Source organism: Cygnus atratus, chromosome 5, assembly GCF_013377495.2.
Source record: "Cygnus atratus isolate AKBS03 ecotype Queensland, Australia chromosome 5, CAtr_DNAZoo_HiC_assembly, whole genome shotgun sequence".
NCBI classification, from domain to species: Eukaryota; Metazoa; Chordata; class Aves; order Anseriformes; family Anatidae; genus Cygnus; species Cygnus atratus.
The window spans coordinates 54,645,996-54,660,263 of NC_066366.1; the positions used below are offsets into that span (position 1 = coordinate 54,645,996).

General features: G+C 44.6%; 1 protein-coding gene across 25 annotated transcripts in view; it reads left to right on the top strand.

Annotated features, from left to right (window-relative positions):
• The first annotated feature begins 1,761 nt into the window (after nucleotides 1–1,761).
• The window catches only part of TRAF3 (TNF receptor associated factor 3), a 72,435-nt gene continuing 59,928 nt past the window's right edge, over nucleotides 1,762–14,268 (top strand). For 7 of the 25 annotated variants that reach the window (XM_050710890.1, XM_050710891.1, XM_035551158.2 and 4 more), the window contains exons 1-3: nucleotides 1,779–1,906; nucleotides 2,090–2,181; nucleotides 2,815–2,870. The gene's annotated coding sequence lies outside the window, so the exon portion shown is untranslated. Of the gene's footprint in view, nucleotides 1,907–2,089; nucleotides 2,182–2,377; nucleotides 2,871–4,169; nucleotides 4,302–5,049; nucleotides 5,312–14,268 lie in introns of those variants that run through there. The other 18 variants (XM_035551163.2, XM_035551170.2, XM_035551174.2 and 15 more) reach the window with 13 other exon arrangements.

Consider the following 14,268-nt stretch of genomic DNA (forward strand, 5'->3'; position numbering starts at 1 on the left):
ATCATTTCTGTTGCTCCAAGCAGCTGCCCCTCCAGGACTGTATTCCGAGCACTGCTGCCAGCAGCGCTGTGTGGCAGGGACGTGCAGCGTGCTGCAGCAGCGTTGACAGGCGCTGCTTTGACTGAAAATGTTGTGTATGCCATGAAATCCCAGACCCCTTATGGGCCAGGCACAGGGGACATACATCACTGTAATAATCGCGTTCGAAATCTTTGGAATATTGTAATCGTGATAAGGAAAAAGAAAAAAAGCAACCAAGCACTTGGAATGGGAGATATTTCATCAGATCAATGCTTCCTCCCTTCAGCTACTGACATTTTTAAATATGGAAAGCCTCTGTTTGACATCTCTTAGATGGTGTAAGGCTTTGTTTTCAGTCTCTTTTTTAGCAAGAACACGTTAGTACAGCTGCTGGAGCTACCGGCACTGGAATCCTGTTATGTTTTTTCCTTTCTTTTTCCAGGGCAAAACAAGAGGACACACATACAACAGCAAAAAGAGTGGCAAGGAAGGAAATTGCAGGTTTGTCTCTCATAGAAACTTATTTGCAGCCCCGCTGCTGGAGAAATCCAGGCTCGGTCCTAGCAGCCTTCCCAGAGCTAGGCAATCTCGAGCAAGTGACGGGAACATTTAAGACCTCGGTCTTAGCTTGTCTTTCTGCTCACAGGTTCACGGCAGCGTTTCAGCAGGCGCAGCTGTCTTGACAGCAACGCCAGCCCCTTACTGGGGACACCAGCAAGAGGAGGGAGGGAGCGAGGAGGGGGGAGAGAAAGCGGACAAGTGGGACGAGGAGGGAAGCGGCACGCAAGGAGGGAATTAGCCGAGCTTCGTTGTTTAGGGTCTGGTGAGGACACAGCCGGAGCTGGAGACGTGTGGTTCGCCGGGCAGGTTGGCGTGGGCGTTGCACCGCTGCGGGGGATGCGGATGGCAGCGGGTCGGCGGGGACGGCTCCGGGGGACGCGGGCAGGGGGATGCTGCCGGTGGCGGAGCCTGCCCGCTCCGGATCCCGCACCCGGCCGATCCTCCCTCGATAAACAACGTCCGAAAGGGACGCTGGCCTCACCCCGGCGAAACCAGCCCCACACCGCCCGGTTCTCCGCGCCCCCGCTCCGTCCCTGAGCCCCCCAGCCCCGCACGGCTCCTCACGGCGGCCGCCCCCTGCCCGCTCCCCCTCCTCACAGCAGGCACCTGCCCACATCGCGACATGACGCGACACCAGCGCGGTGCGGCCGCCTATCGAGGCCGGCCGCCCGCAGGGGATGGCAGCATCTCCCCTCAGCCCCTCTGAGGGGAGCCCTCCTGAGGGGGGTGGTCGAGCCGCCCTACCCCCGGCTCCTTCCTCAGCTTTTCCAGACTCTTCTCCCCCTCCCCTCCTCCTCCCCTCCCCCCTCTCTTGTGTGTGTGTGTGTTTTTTTTTTATTTTATTTTTTCCCCTCCCCTTCCCCCCCCCCCCCCCAGTGGCGTTTTTTAAATAAAGCCGACCGCCTTCCACAGCGACTCTTTGCGCCGGCTCCTCTCCTCCGCGTCCCCTCACGGTCCCCCCTCTCCCTCAGCCCTAAACCCTTCAGGGCGAGCCCCCGGGACCCCCAACCCCTCAGCCCGGGGTGCTGTGGTGCGGTGTGGTGCTGGGGGGGGGGGGGGGGGGGGGGGGGGACAGCGGCATCAGGTGCAGGCGGGCAGGGCAAAGCCCAGCCCCCGGCTGCCGCCTGCGCGTTGAGCCGGGCCCGCCCCTGTGTGTGCGGGGAGGAGCCGGGCGCGCAGCGGGCTTCGCCGGGGATTTCCAGCCTGAGCGGGCGGGAGAGGAAGTGCGGGGCGGGGGGGAGACGGCGCAGGGCGGCCGGGACTTTCCGCCGGGCTTGGCGGGCGCCTTTCGCCGGGCTCCAGCCGCCGCCGTGCCCGCTCGCAGGTAGGGGCGGCCGCGGGGCTCGGCGCGCCCCGGGGCGGTTGGAGCTCCGCCGCCGCCGCTGCTGCTGCTGCTCCGGGCTCCGGCCGGGCTGCTCGGGGCTCCCCGGAGCCGTTGTGGGGAGGTGGGGGGGGACACGCGGGGCGGAGGGGGGGCACGGCGCTGATACGGGGCATCTGCTGGCAGGCGGCGCCCGGTGCCGGGACCTCGGCGGCGGCAGCGGCCGGGGACGGACCAGCGCGGACTCTGCCTGCCCGGAGGCGCTCGGTATTTTGCAGGTGCCCCGTTTTCTTACTTATTTTCGCCCCCCGCGCCCCCCCCCCCCCCCCCCTTCCCTTCCCACCCCCGCTCCCTCTCCCCGCTGCCTTGCGGCGTTTGAATGCGGGAGCCTCGCTGCGCTCTTGGCTCCCTCCGTGTGCGGCGCTGGGGGCGGGCCGGCGGCCTTTAAAGAGGCGCTGCCTGCCCGCAGCCGCCGAGCAGGGCTGCTCCGGGGGGCCCCCGGCACCTCAGCGCCTTCCCCGGGCTGCCTGGCTCGGCTCGGCTCCTTTTGGCTCCCTTTGGCTCGCCCCGGCCCGCTTTGGCTCGCCGGGCGAGCTCCGGGGGGGGGGGGAGGTGGAAACCCGTGGCCGTGCCACCGAGCTGCCCCCGGACTTGGACTTGGCTTTATTTTATCTTATTTTTCTTAATCCCCGTCTGCAGCCCGGCCGGCTGGTTGGAGCCGGGAGAGGGGCTTTGTGTGTTGTTGGTTTTTTTTTTTTCTTATTTATTTATTTATTTTTAACGCCATTCATTTTCGTGCGCTGTTTTCGCAGCATCGCGTTTTCGCCCGTTTAAATTAATGACGGCGGTGCGGGTTAGGAAAAAAAAAACAACGAGTGTTTAAAAGTTTATACTGAGTCATTCCTCTGCAGATGAACCTATGACTGACTCATAATCTGAGAACTGCAGCGGCTTGTAAAATAGGAAGGTAAGGCATTTACGTCTTGATTTATTTGTATCCGAAGTGTCTGAGATCCGAATTACATGCAGAGGAACGAGTGAAACCGTATTAATGCTGAGCGGCGTAATCTCGCCTGCTGCCAGTCTGAGCTTGTGTGTGACATGAAAGGCTGTACGTGCACCTCTAGGTGGATCTTCACCGCGCACTAGAACCTCTTTCTGTCGTTTTCTGTTTCTGTAGTAGTAAAATGTGGGAAGTTCCAGTGATATAATCTGAAATTTGCAGTCTGCTTGGGTGCCTGCCTTCTCTACCTCGTTGAGATCTAACAGAGTATCATGATCCCAGTGTTTTTATCTCTTTGATGGAACTGTGTATTCCTCACTGTATGCCTGTCCCGTAGGATTCGTGTAGGGTTGTTGTGTACTACTCTGAACTCGCATTCATAGACCGAAAGGGAGCTTAGCGTGTGATGTCAAGGCGTGTTAACTGTATGTAGCTCAGACGAATGAAATAGTTCAATACGAAATAGTAAAAGTCAGTGTTTAAAATAGCTACTGACTCGCGTAGAAGCCTGGATTTAAAGGATACATTGAGCATTAGAGTTAGGACTAAAGAGATGATAACATCATGTATGTTGTCCTTTAAAATGAGCTATTTGGCTAAAAGTGCCTATAAAAGGCAATCTCTACATGCTGAAGTGTATGAGTAACGTGGATGTACATGTTGTTTATTTAGCTTAGGGAGAGGATTTTCTTTTTAAGACAAGAAATATTTGAATATTTGGACTGAATCGGTTTTTTATGGCTGGACTGGGAAACCCCTTGTAATAGGGCTTGATAGCGGAAACATTGATGTGTCATGAGTTGGGGCATCATAAGCAGACAGTGCTATGAGGTTATAAAAGTTGCTTTGGTACAGCGTGAAAATGGTAGGTGTTTTACTGAAATTTGACTTGATTCAACGCTTCCACTAGCAGCTGGATTGAGGATGCAGAAAGGTACAGTGCATTCAGTATCAAAGCAAATTAATTGTAATGGAAAGAGGGTACTAAATGACTGAGTCCTTAGGCTTGCCTGAAGTCCTCCTGCAGTTAGCTGTGATGATCCCAGTTTTGAGAAGCAGTTCTAGTATGGATTCAGAGAATTTGAGTGTCATGTAAGCATATTTACTGTTGGTATCTGAGAAAGCTGTAAGATGGCAGTAGTTAACATCAGTAACAGAAAATTCTTAATGAGGTCTTACTAGTCCATGCTAATACGGTTTGTTTCTAAATGATTTCAACAGCCTGCTGCATTTCAGATCTTTGCGTTGCTCTTGTTCATAATGAAAAGTTTAAGTGATGGAAGGGGAACGTGTTTTCCAATGCTGTTAGTAGCTATGGCAATACCGAAAACAAGAAAAGTCAGCAGTCCTAATTTTTAACTTTTGTTGTTAAACCACCGGTATGTAAATACATTGGTAAGTAGACAATCACAGTTCTGCAGATGAAAAGTAAGGCAGTTTAAAAATAGGCATGACTTAAATCTAATCCAATATCCTAAATTGGCTCTGTATGAATAGGTATTGCAAGAATAACACGTTTTGATCTCAGATATCCAAGATGATGCAATAACTGGATTTCATGTTCTTCAGCATAATAGTGTTTGTTAATTGGAGGTGCTGAATCCTATGATGTCTGAAGACTGCTCATTACATGTTGGTTTCAGATGTCTGTGTTCTTGTGCACCGTTCCTTTAAAGAATTGCCAAGGCTTTTTATTTTTTTTTGATTCTTGTGGGTGGGTACTTTCTGCATATGATGCTTGTATTTAAAACCTCCTGGCATTTTTGGCCTGTGGCTCAGGAACGCCAAAAGTGGTGGCAGAGGGTGAAATTGGAGATTTCAAGATGTGGTATGAGGTAGAGAAGCCAAGGGAGGGAGGGTTGTGTGGGTTTGTGCAACAATATAAAGGTGTGATTGTAGCACAAGAAAGAGAGCTGTAGCTTTGCAGGGTTTTATCTTACACTTTTAAACCTGCAGTGATGAAGTAGTGACATAGAAACCACAGCAGCAAAGGGCTGGCAAAGAAAATAGAGCTGGTCTGCCTGCTGGAAGCCCCTGCCATCATAAGCAAATAGATTGAAGTCAGTATATGTTTGTTTTGACAAATAACAAAACATTTAATTGTTATGTCTTTAAGTTTTTTTCTTTTGTTCATTTGTTTCAGACAAAGAAAAAGAAAGGACTAGAGAATTCAGAGGAAAGGGGTGGCAGCTTGCAAGGGAAGATGATTAGGTGCCTGCAGATTAGGAAGAGGTGCTCTCTTGGTCTGTGCTAATGGGAGAGAAGAGAAAATAAAGACTACTCCCTCCACCCCTAGAAAATCAGCAAGGAAAACGTCGGTAGAAAGATCCGAGAGCATAAGAAGAAAATGAGGCAAAAGATGATTTGATATTGGAAATTGTGATGTATACATCCTACGTAGTGGGGTCTGAGAATTTTTTCTTTTCTTCCTGGATTTTTTTTCTACTTCAGCACTGACAGCAAAACATTGTTGCCCCTATGACTTCGATTGCTTCTGACTGTTGGCTTTGTAACTAGGTTAACAGGGCGAGTGTCTCTAAAATTATATACAACAACTGTAGGTCACTAATCCTCTCCACACCCCCAAAATGTTAAGCCTTTGATTTCCATGCTGTTGTTCTTCCATGCTGATTTACTCTGCACATGTAAGTGTGATTTTTAGTAGAATCCTGCAGTCCATCTGGTAAAGGGCAGCACGGGAAGGGAAGGCTCACGGTGCTCATGGGTGCAGAAGTTCCCTGTTGGACGTGTGGGATGGCCTCCATCCCTGGCTCCCTCCTTGTACTTCAGACTGGGTCGTTGTGTACTCTGACATCATGATTGACTATTGCAAACTGCAAGCATTGGAACTGCGTTGGCCATAGCAGAAATTCTTTAGGTTGGAGCATTTTATAGTTCCGGTATTACTTTATATACTGTCATAAAATGCTCACTTACAAAATAGGTTTAGCTGATGTGTAGAGGAAACATTCTCTAGGTTATTTACCATGATAAAATCACTGATAATTCTCTAATATAAGTGTAAGTGCTCTGAAGTGAATATACCCTTTCACATACAGTATGCATAGCAAGTGCTCCAGACCAAACCTTTAGTGAAAGAAGTCATGAAACTTCTCTTTTACGTGCTCTAATGATGGCTGCATGGAGGCTCGTGATTGCAGAAGTTTAACGTTTGGAGTAATATTGAACTTGTCTGACTTGATTTCTGCATTAAAACAAAAAACATCTTTTGGTAAATCAAGTAAGATACGTCCATTCAAGACAAGCTTGGAATGCCACGAGTCTTCAGTTCTTGGGTGTCTAGCAAAATGAATTATTTTGATTTGGTTGGTCTTGAAAAGCACGTTGCAGATGCTGCTTTTAGAAGAAGCAGTGCCTTCCTGGCTGCCACTCTGTTCCCACAAGCTCTGACATCTCTTGAGAACAAGAAGCTGGCCTGTTGTCGATACCAGTGTAAGATCTGGGAGACCTGGAGTCTGTTGTTTTGTTCCTGTAGATGTATGTAATGTAAGTCATTGGAAGGCCAAAGCACCGAGGGCCTTTGATGTTGTGGTGCTGAGCGGTGTGACATCATGCTCACGTCCCCGGGGCAGAAGGGGGATTCCAATCCAACTTTTCTACTTCCCTGGGGAGTATTCTCATAATCAGCTCACAGGCCAGTAAAGCAGTGTCACTTCCTTCTCTTGAAACTCTTCTGCTATGCCAGGAATAATCAAAACTCGCTGTGCCTGTGAAACGGAGCAAGAGGAAGCGCGATGGCTCAGAAGGGTGGTTAGGACGATTACCGAGATGAGGAAAGGCATGCAGTCTGCTGATGCTTCTCTCCACGGATGTCTTGTTTATCTTCTGGTGCGTTTGAACCTGATCCTGAGGTGCTTGCTGAGGTGACCAGCCTTGTCAAGACAGACTGTTCTTGTAGCACAGAAGATGCCTTCAAGGTGCTGTGGGGGGTGAGAGTACTGGTACTTAGGTGCCTCTAGGGTTAGGTGAGAGCTGGCTGGGACTTCTGAGAATACTTGTCATACAGCTTGTGGCTTATGTCTGTCTGCTGGCCCCATGGTCTCGGCTTTTCCTGCTCTGTGAAATGGAAATAGTGGTGCTTTCCTGCCCTCTGAGGACATCAAAGATGATGAGATGCTGAGGCACAGCAGGGCAGTATGAGCTTTATCCATTGATAAATGACATGAATTGCAACAGTTGTGTAGAGGCATCCTGTTTTGTCTTCTCCACAGTGCTGTGCCTTTCTGCACCGTCAGCATTATGGGACAGGAAACAGTACTTGCTTCACGGCTCTTGCACTGTTGCGTACAGCAAACATGCAGGGCTCCATGAACCTGAGTGTCCATGACATAATTTCTCAAAGTGGTACCTGTTCTGGTGCTCTTACGTGTTCCCAGCTTTCTGCCTTGGATGCTCTAGAATAGTCATAGTCTTTCCTTATTCTATGGAACCAGCTTACTCGCACAATAGAAGTGCCTAAAATAACTTTTTAACGGCAAAGCCCAGCTCATGAACCAAATTTTGGCAATGTGAATAAAATTCATTCTGTAAGCTCATCCATGTACTTGTGAGAGATATTAGAACAATTGTTAGAGGTTTCTATTATGGATGCGTTTTGTACTCTATCAGTTTATACCTATCGCCTATCTCTGCCTTTCTACAGAGAAGAACCTTCCAAGAGTAAGTTTCCTTGAGTGATGTCTTCTGACCATTTATTTAATGACTTGCAACTTTAAGGAATTGTATCTATCTTGATTTTTTTTTTTGCTTAGGAAGTACTGCCTTAAAATTTCCATTCATCTTCCGCTTGTTTTAAACTCCTTTAAACCATCCTAAGTCACTCGTCTTTCTGCATTTTATGCTCTTCAGCTACCAATGAAATACTCTTACCACTGTGTTTCTGTTCCATCTTAAGTTGTTTGGCCAGACAGTGTAAACGCTCTTACTTTCTTAAGTTGGTTCTTCTGATTCTTAGAAGTGGCTTACTTTGAACTGCTTTCAGTTGCTCCATATCTCCTGTAAGTTTAAGTTGTGAAGGGATGACTTTTATTCCTAGGTGGTCTCATCCTTTTACTTGACCAAAATGACTGACCTCATTTTCCCGTTCACTTTTCTTCCCATTTGCATCACTTTACTCTTGAAATACTTGCTTCCAGGTTTGTACTTATTTTCTTACTTCTGGCTAATAATCTTTGTCTGTAAATCAGCTTTTCTTTGACCTCTCTGTAACTACCTGTTTCTTTCATTTCCCCCAACACAAGGTGAATTAACAAGCTCTTCCATGCCACTAAAGATGGATCTACAATGTACCCTCCTATTGTTTGAAGTATATATGTCCTTAGGTCTACAAATGCTCTCTTTCCATCCTTTTCACTGTCCCCTTTTCTGTTCCTTTTAAGAGAGGAGCATTGTGCTTTTACCTGGGAACGTTTTAGTTCTGACTGTTGTAGCTGCATGTGACAAAGGTACCAGTTCTACGTTCAACAGGTGCCAAAGGTAAAGTGCATGTGGTTGTAAAGCTACATATTCTCAAAATGTTGTCGTTAGTTTAAGTGGAAGGAGGTTGCATACTTAAGTGAATGCTGTTGATACGCGTATGTGTGTATCTAGCGGTTTTGAGACAGTCTCATGCAGTAGTATTCCCATTGCCTTCCAGAACTCAACTTTTTTTGGGAAAAAAAAAGGATTTGACCTAACTTACTTTGAAGTTCATAATACCTAATGCTGATTTTGAGTGTCAGTATCTTCTCTGTCTCCTGTTAGGAGTTGAACCGTTCTTCTATCTGCAAAACCTGAGTGTGCTACATTTCAGATTAGTAAATATGCCTTTGGTATATTTTTCATATTAGTAAATATGCCTTACTTCTCACTGGTGGTGTTGGTGAGTGATGGAAATGGCAATGGATCTCCTGTTGTAGTTAGAGTAGCAGACATTGATGTTGTGTTGCTCTTACTGTTTGGCAGGGTTTTTTTGTTTTAATCTATGTTATAGTGAGATATTTTCACACTTCCTTGGAGCAGGTGCAGAAGAATGCTCTTGGCAGTATCCAGGAACATAAAGCAAGTTTATTGCTGTTTGTGTGCTATACTTTGTCAGCGATTTTTCAATACCTTGGCCTGTAAATTCCCCTTCTTCCTCTTTCCTTCTTGCAAATTCCTGAAAGCTTCACTTTCATTTTGGAAAGGATTATTTAGATATGTAACTTTCAGTACTCCAGCCAGTAACTTTTTGAGGGAGTTTTGGGGGATTTACTCTCTTGGCAGTTTCTGTGTGTTCTTTTTTTAAAAAAAAAAATGTTAGGACAAGCAAACAAATATCCGCCTACTACATTCTGTGTATCTTTGCTGAGGACATTTTCCTAAAATAAGTGAGGAAGGGAGTTCAGAATTGTCCTCTTTGTGAATGTAAAACCTGTAGCACATGTAGCTGAAGTATGATGTGTAGTGTAGCTTTGCAGACATGTTTACTAAGAGTTGTTTGTCTTCTAATACAAACTCTCAATGTACCAGTCAGCTGTTCTGAGGTGAGTTGGGGCAGACAGTCTTCGAAAGTCCTTTGAGCTGTATATGAAAAGGCAGTTATTCCAGAACAAGAGTGTCAGTGTGCTGAGTTAACTGGCAAAGTTCAAAGTAGTTGAACCCTTCCTTGAAATGCTGTGATTTAACAAACCATCCAAAGAACAAGGAAGACAAAATGACGTGAGGAAGAAAGTTCGTGAAGGTCAATTACATATGTAACTATATACTTTCCTGTCATGTTTTTATGAGAAAATGTTGTTAATGAGATGACTATTGGCAGTTCCTGCTATTTATTGTGCTACATGCTTTATTGATGCTTTTTCTTGATTTGCTGCCCATCTCCTGTAGCATGTTTTGTGCCGGAAGAGCAACCTTAAGGATGTCTTGGAGTGCTTAACTTCATTTTGAGCAGGTGCAGGTAGTCACTTGGGTTGCTATGGATAAGATCCAGGGTTGTCCATATTCCTTAGACTTTAGAGGCACTGGCATCTCTATTTGACTTTTGGAGGGAAAGTTTAAACATTAAGGTATTTGTAAACTGGCATTGCTTTTTTCCACAAATACATATTTAAATACTTGAACTAAAATCTTATCTCCTGGTTAAACAAACTCCCTGTTGTACTTACGTCATATCTGTGAAAATGGACTGTCTGACTGTTTATGGAGAAAATGATTTGGCTTCTCTTGTAGCTAATCTGTTTTTGTAGAGTATTAGATAGGCTTTGTGTTAAAATATCAGTTGTTATCATCTCCAAAATAAAATGTTTGTCATCTTAAAGAAGGGGGAAAAATTGGTGAGCTCTCCATTAGATGGTGCTGCTGGTATTGAAATATTTAGATACCTAATAGAAGCAGGTTTCTGCCTAGAACTGTTTTTACATTTTTTTTTAAAGGACTTCTTTTTAATAAAATACTTTCCAAAGGCAGTGATACTTGCAAAGATGTTTTTTCTTAGTTTGAAATGAATAGGTAAGATACTGAAAAGACAGGCTGTCTCCATGGGAAGGAGGTATGGAAGAAGTAAAGCATATGCTTTTCGCATGGATGATTTCAATTCTAGCAGCTGCCTCTTTTGTTGTATCCCTCATCTGTTTAAATGATGACTGTGTTACCTTCATACACTGCTATCATGTGGATTGGGACGCTACAGCATTAAAGAAATTCAGTCTCAAGAAATACTTGATTTTAAAATCCCCAAGTGAATTAGGCTGACCATTGCAGCATTAACACCCTGGTGAATTTGAGTTCCTGTCTTCTTGCTGCTCCCTGTGTTTCTTTTTTAAGTTGAAACAAATACCGCTAATTAAATGTGTAGCGATAGCATTCATTTGCCTGTATCATGGCTGACTAGCAAGTTTTAGAAAAACCTACAGGAACAGAGATGGTGCTTGTGTGTAGGCACATGGTACCTTCTTAAATGGTGTAGGTTATCCCAGATGGTCTCAAGTTACTGCTTCAAAACTGTGCTCCATATGTCCAAGCCTGTATCTGCCAGTCCTGCACATCTTGGATGCTTTAGGGCATCTAAAATTGCACTAAAAACTCATGATTGGACACCTGACTCTTCATACGTATTAATTGAAAATGTGCATTATCAAGTGTATCCATGCTGTTAGGACTCCTTCAAAGATGGTAAGGCTGGGTTGCTGAAGTCTTTGAATTCTTCAGTGCCACAAAGGCTGCAAGTAGAAAAATAACTAGTTCTTAGAATTGGTGTTGGACAAGAGAAATAGAAGTTGGTCGGGGGCTAGAACTAGCTGATCCTTAAGGTCTCTTCCAACCCAGACTACTCTGTGATTCTAGGTTGGGTTCATGAAGCCACAGCCCTTTTCCCATTACAGGTAGAAGTATTTTTAGTATGATTTAACAAATGCAGGTGATTGTGACTAGTCAGCAAAAGAGTTTCATAGCATGAAATAACACTTAGCAAGAAATGTAGATGAAATCTTTTTTAAGAAACTGAGATTTTTTTTTTCTTTTGGGAAGGTTTTTTATGGAAAAGCATTCACGAAGGCTGGCTAGCAGAAATGGCTTAGCAAAACTCTACTTCTTGGGGTTGGAAATCTTAAATAATTTTGTACTCCGCAGCAGGAAGCCTAACGTAACAGACTTGGCCAGAGTTTAACAGCCTTTGAAAGCTGGTAAGGAGCAGCCAGTGGATTTCATATGTAATTTTCTCTTTTCAAGAGAAGTGAGCAGTTTGCAGATTCTTGGTTTACTTTCTGACCTTACCTGGGGTTAGAAGGTGTGACTGCAAGGTGCTGTTAATTCCCCCAAAATCTAGCAAGCTGGAGTAATAAGGCAGAGGGATGGTTCTCTTTGCTGGTCTTAATGATTCATTTGGGGGAAAACTCAAACAGGAAAAGGTACCAGTTATGAGGTAACTGGGAAAATGGACAAGCTGTTGAGAATGGTAAGATAATTACGGCAAAGTTCTCACTTTGCTAATAGTAACATGCAGCTTGCTCATAATAACAACCCTTGTAAGGGCGGTTAAAAGATTATCATGTCATCCAGCTGTATGATAGAATAGCTAGAATTCAGAAAACTTGTAGGTAAGATGCCATAGGAGATGACTTAGGAAGCATGACTAAGACTAAGGAATTCAGTGAAGTTGTTCCTTAAAGAGCAGGTAAGTGTGAATTACTAATTTGTACTTCTTTTGCACTGACACATAGCAACAGACTGCTTTGGCTAAATCAGTACGCTGCTAATGATCTGAAATCCAAGAAGAAACTGTATGAAATTAGGTGACAGTGTTAAAGATAAGCAAGACAGAATGGCACAGGCATGTAGGGGAAAAAATTGGAGTGTTTGAGGCAAAGAACAATATCAAACTAATGAGGGAGATAAAAATATATTCTCGTCACTCTTTCATGTGGTCTTGAGCAGTTAAGAGGGTATTGTTCCAATAGTCAATATGAAGGAAAAAGTAACAACAGTTGATGCCAAGAGAAATGAAGTGATTAATGCTGTTTTCTTCTATGTAAGAATGAAATATTATAATGCATAACCCAATTAGCTGTTAACTCTTCAGCGTATTTATGGTAATTCATGGAGGTTAAATGCAATTCCAGATGTTTTCCATATTTGATTTTGTGACTTCTGTAACAAGAGTGGTGTGAAACTGCGTAATATAATTTTATTTACCAGAGAAACTAGAAAAAATATTTTGTTTGTAAACATCTGCAAGATAGCAGAATGATCCTAAGGGTTATTAGAAACTTCTCCATAGTATTTCTATTGCAGTTCTTTCTGTGTCACGATTAAGGATTTAGGGGGACTGGGGAGAACCATCCCGTTTTAAAAAGGATAGCTGCAGCAGTAGCGTGGAGTGGAGAAGAGAGGAAAAATGCTGGTAGCTGTGATCATCCTGGGATATGTTGCTTAAGTATCTATTTTTGGGATGGTTATAATTTTCAACAGTGATGTAAAGGATTGAATAACAGAGAATCTATTACATTCCAAGGTGGATACCAAATTGGGAATACCTGCAAGTATTCTGGAGAACAGAATTCCAATTCAGAATGAGCAGGCCTTGATTAGTCTTGGTTGTTGGCTTTGGGTAGCTCACTGCTCCTTCAGATTTTAAATAGCTTACATTTTTCTTGCAGCAAGGGTGCAGCCTCAATTTCTCTTGATCTCCTGAATTTCAATACTGAATCCAATTCAAGATGTCATTGAGCTTCGAAGTACTTGTCGTACAGCCTCACCTTAAATGAGATGCCTGAATCTGAAGTTAAGACTAAATGCAACGTGTCAGTCCTGATGCCATTACCAGCACTGAAATGAAGTTGCATCTTTCCCCCATTTGTAGAGTAGACTCAGAGCTGCAGCGTGCTAGAACTCACTTTATACCGTGGGCAATGTTTAAATGATCAGTGAACATGAGTTTTGTTATATGAAGCTGTGAAGTGAACTGTAAAATGAAGGAGCTGTTTTTTTAAGTTTTTTTTTTTTTAACTACCACAAGTATAGCAAATGCAAAGGGAAAGATGGGAAGGCCAAATAAAGATGTAGCACTATCCTAATGGCTGTAATTAGTCACTAGGGCTCAGGTGTCAGAGCCTATTGCTAAATATTACGTACAATAAGAACAATAGGAGCAAAAGCATTTAGTGAGTGTTTAATAATTCACATGTCTGTATGGCCTGATCATCCTGGTAGAGCTCCCTGAGCCCTTATGATAACTCTTCTTAAACTGGTGTTGTCTCTTTGTTCTTCTGATCTCTACTATTCCTCCTGTAAATAAAGAAGTTTTTAAGAAGCCTTCAGTGTTTGCATGTCTGAGAGACTCTTCTACGGCCTCCAATTAAACCTCCCTGTGAATTGAGATCTTTGGTGCTTGCATAAAGAGGTTAACATATAATGATTGTAAATTAGCGTGGCTCCTGTTCTAGGCTAAGGTAGAATATTCATCTGTTCTCAATAACCAGGATGAGACTAAGTGGTGACTGGGTCATTCTTTCTGCTAATGCTCAGAACAGTCAGTCCTCATCGTGACAGTGTTACAGCTTTGCCGTGATTGCGGCAGAACGAGTTAAGAAGACAGCCCAAATTAACCAACTTTGGACAAACAGGCAGGATGAGAATTGAAGCCAGGCTGATGACTTCTCAGGATTATGTCAGTCGATTAAAACTAACTTCCTGTCAATACTGAGCTTGGCAAAAGTGCATAGGGGAAAATAGATCCTGGAATGTTACACGTCTTAAATCAGTAATATCATTGCCTGGAATTTGCCAAGACATAACTGCTTCTGGTGGTTGCACAGACACAGGAGGCTTCAGAGTTGTCTCCAGTCCTTACTCTGACTGGGAATAGCTGGACTGGAGGTATAAGGTC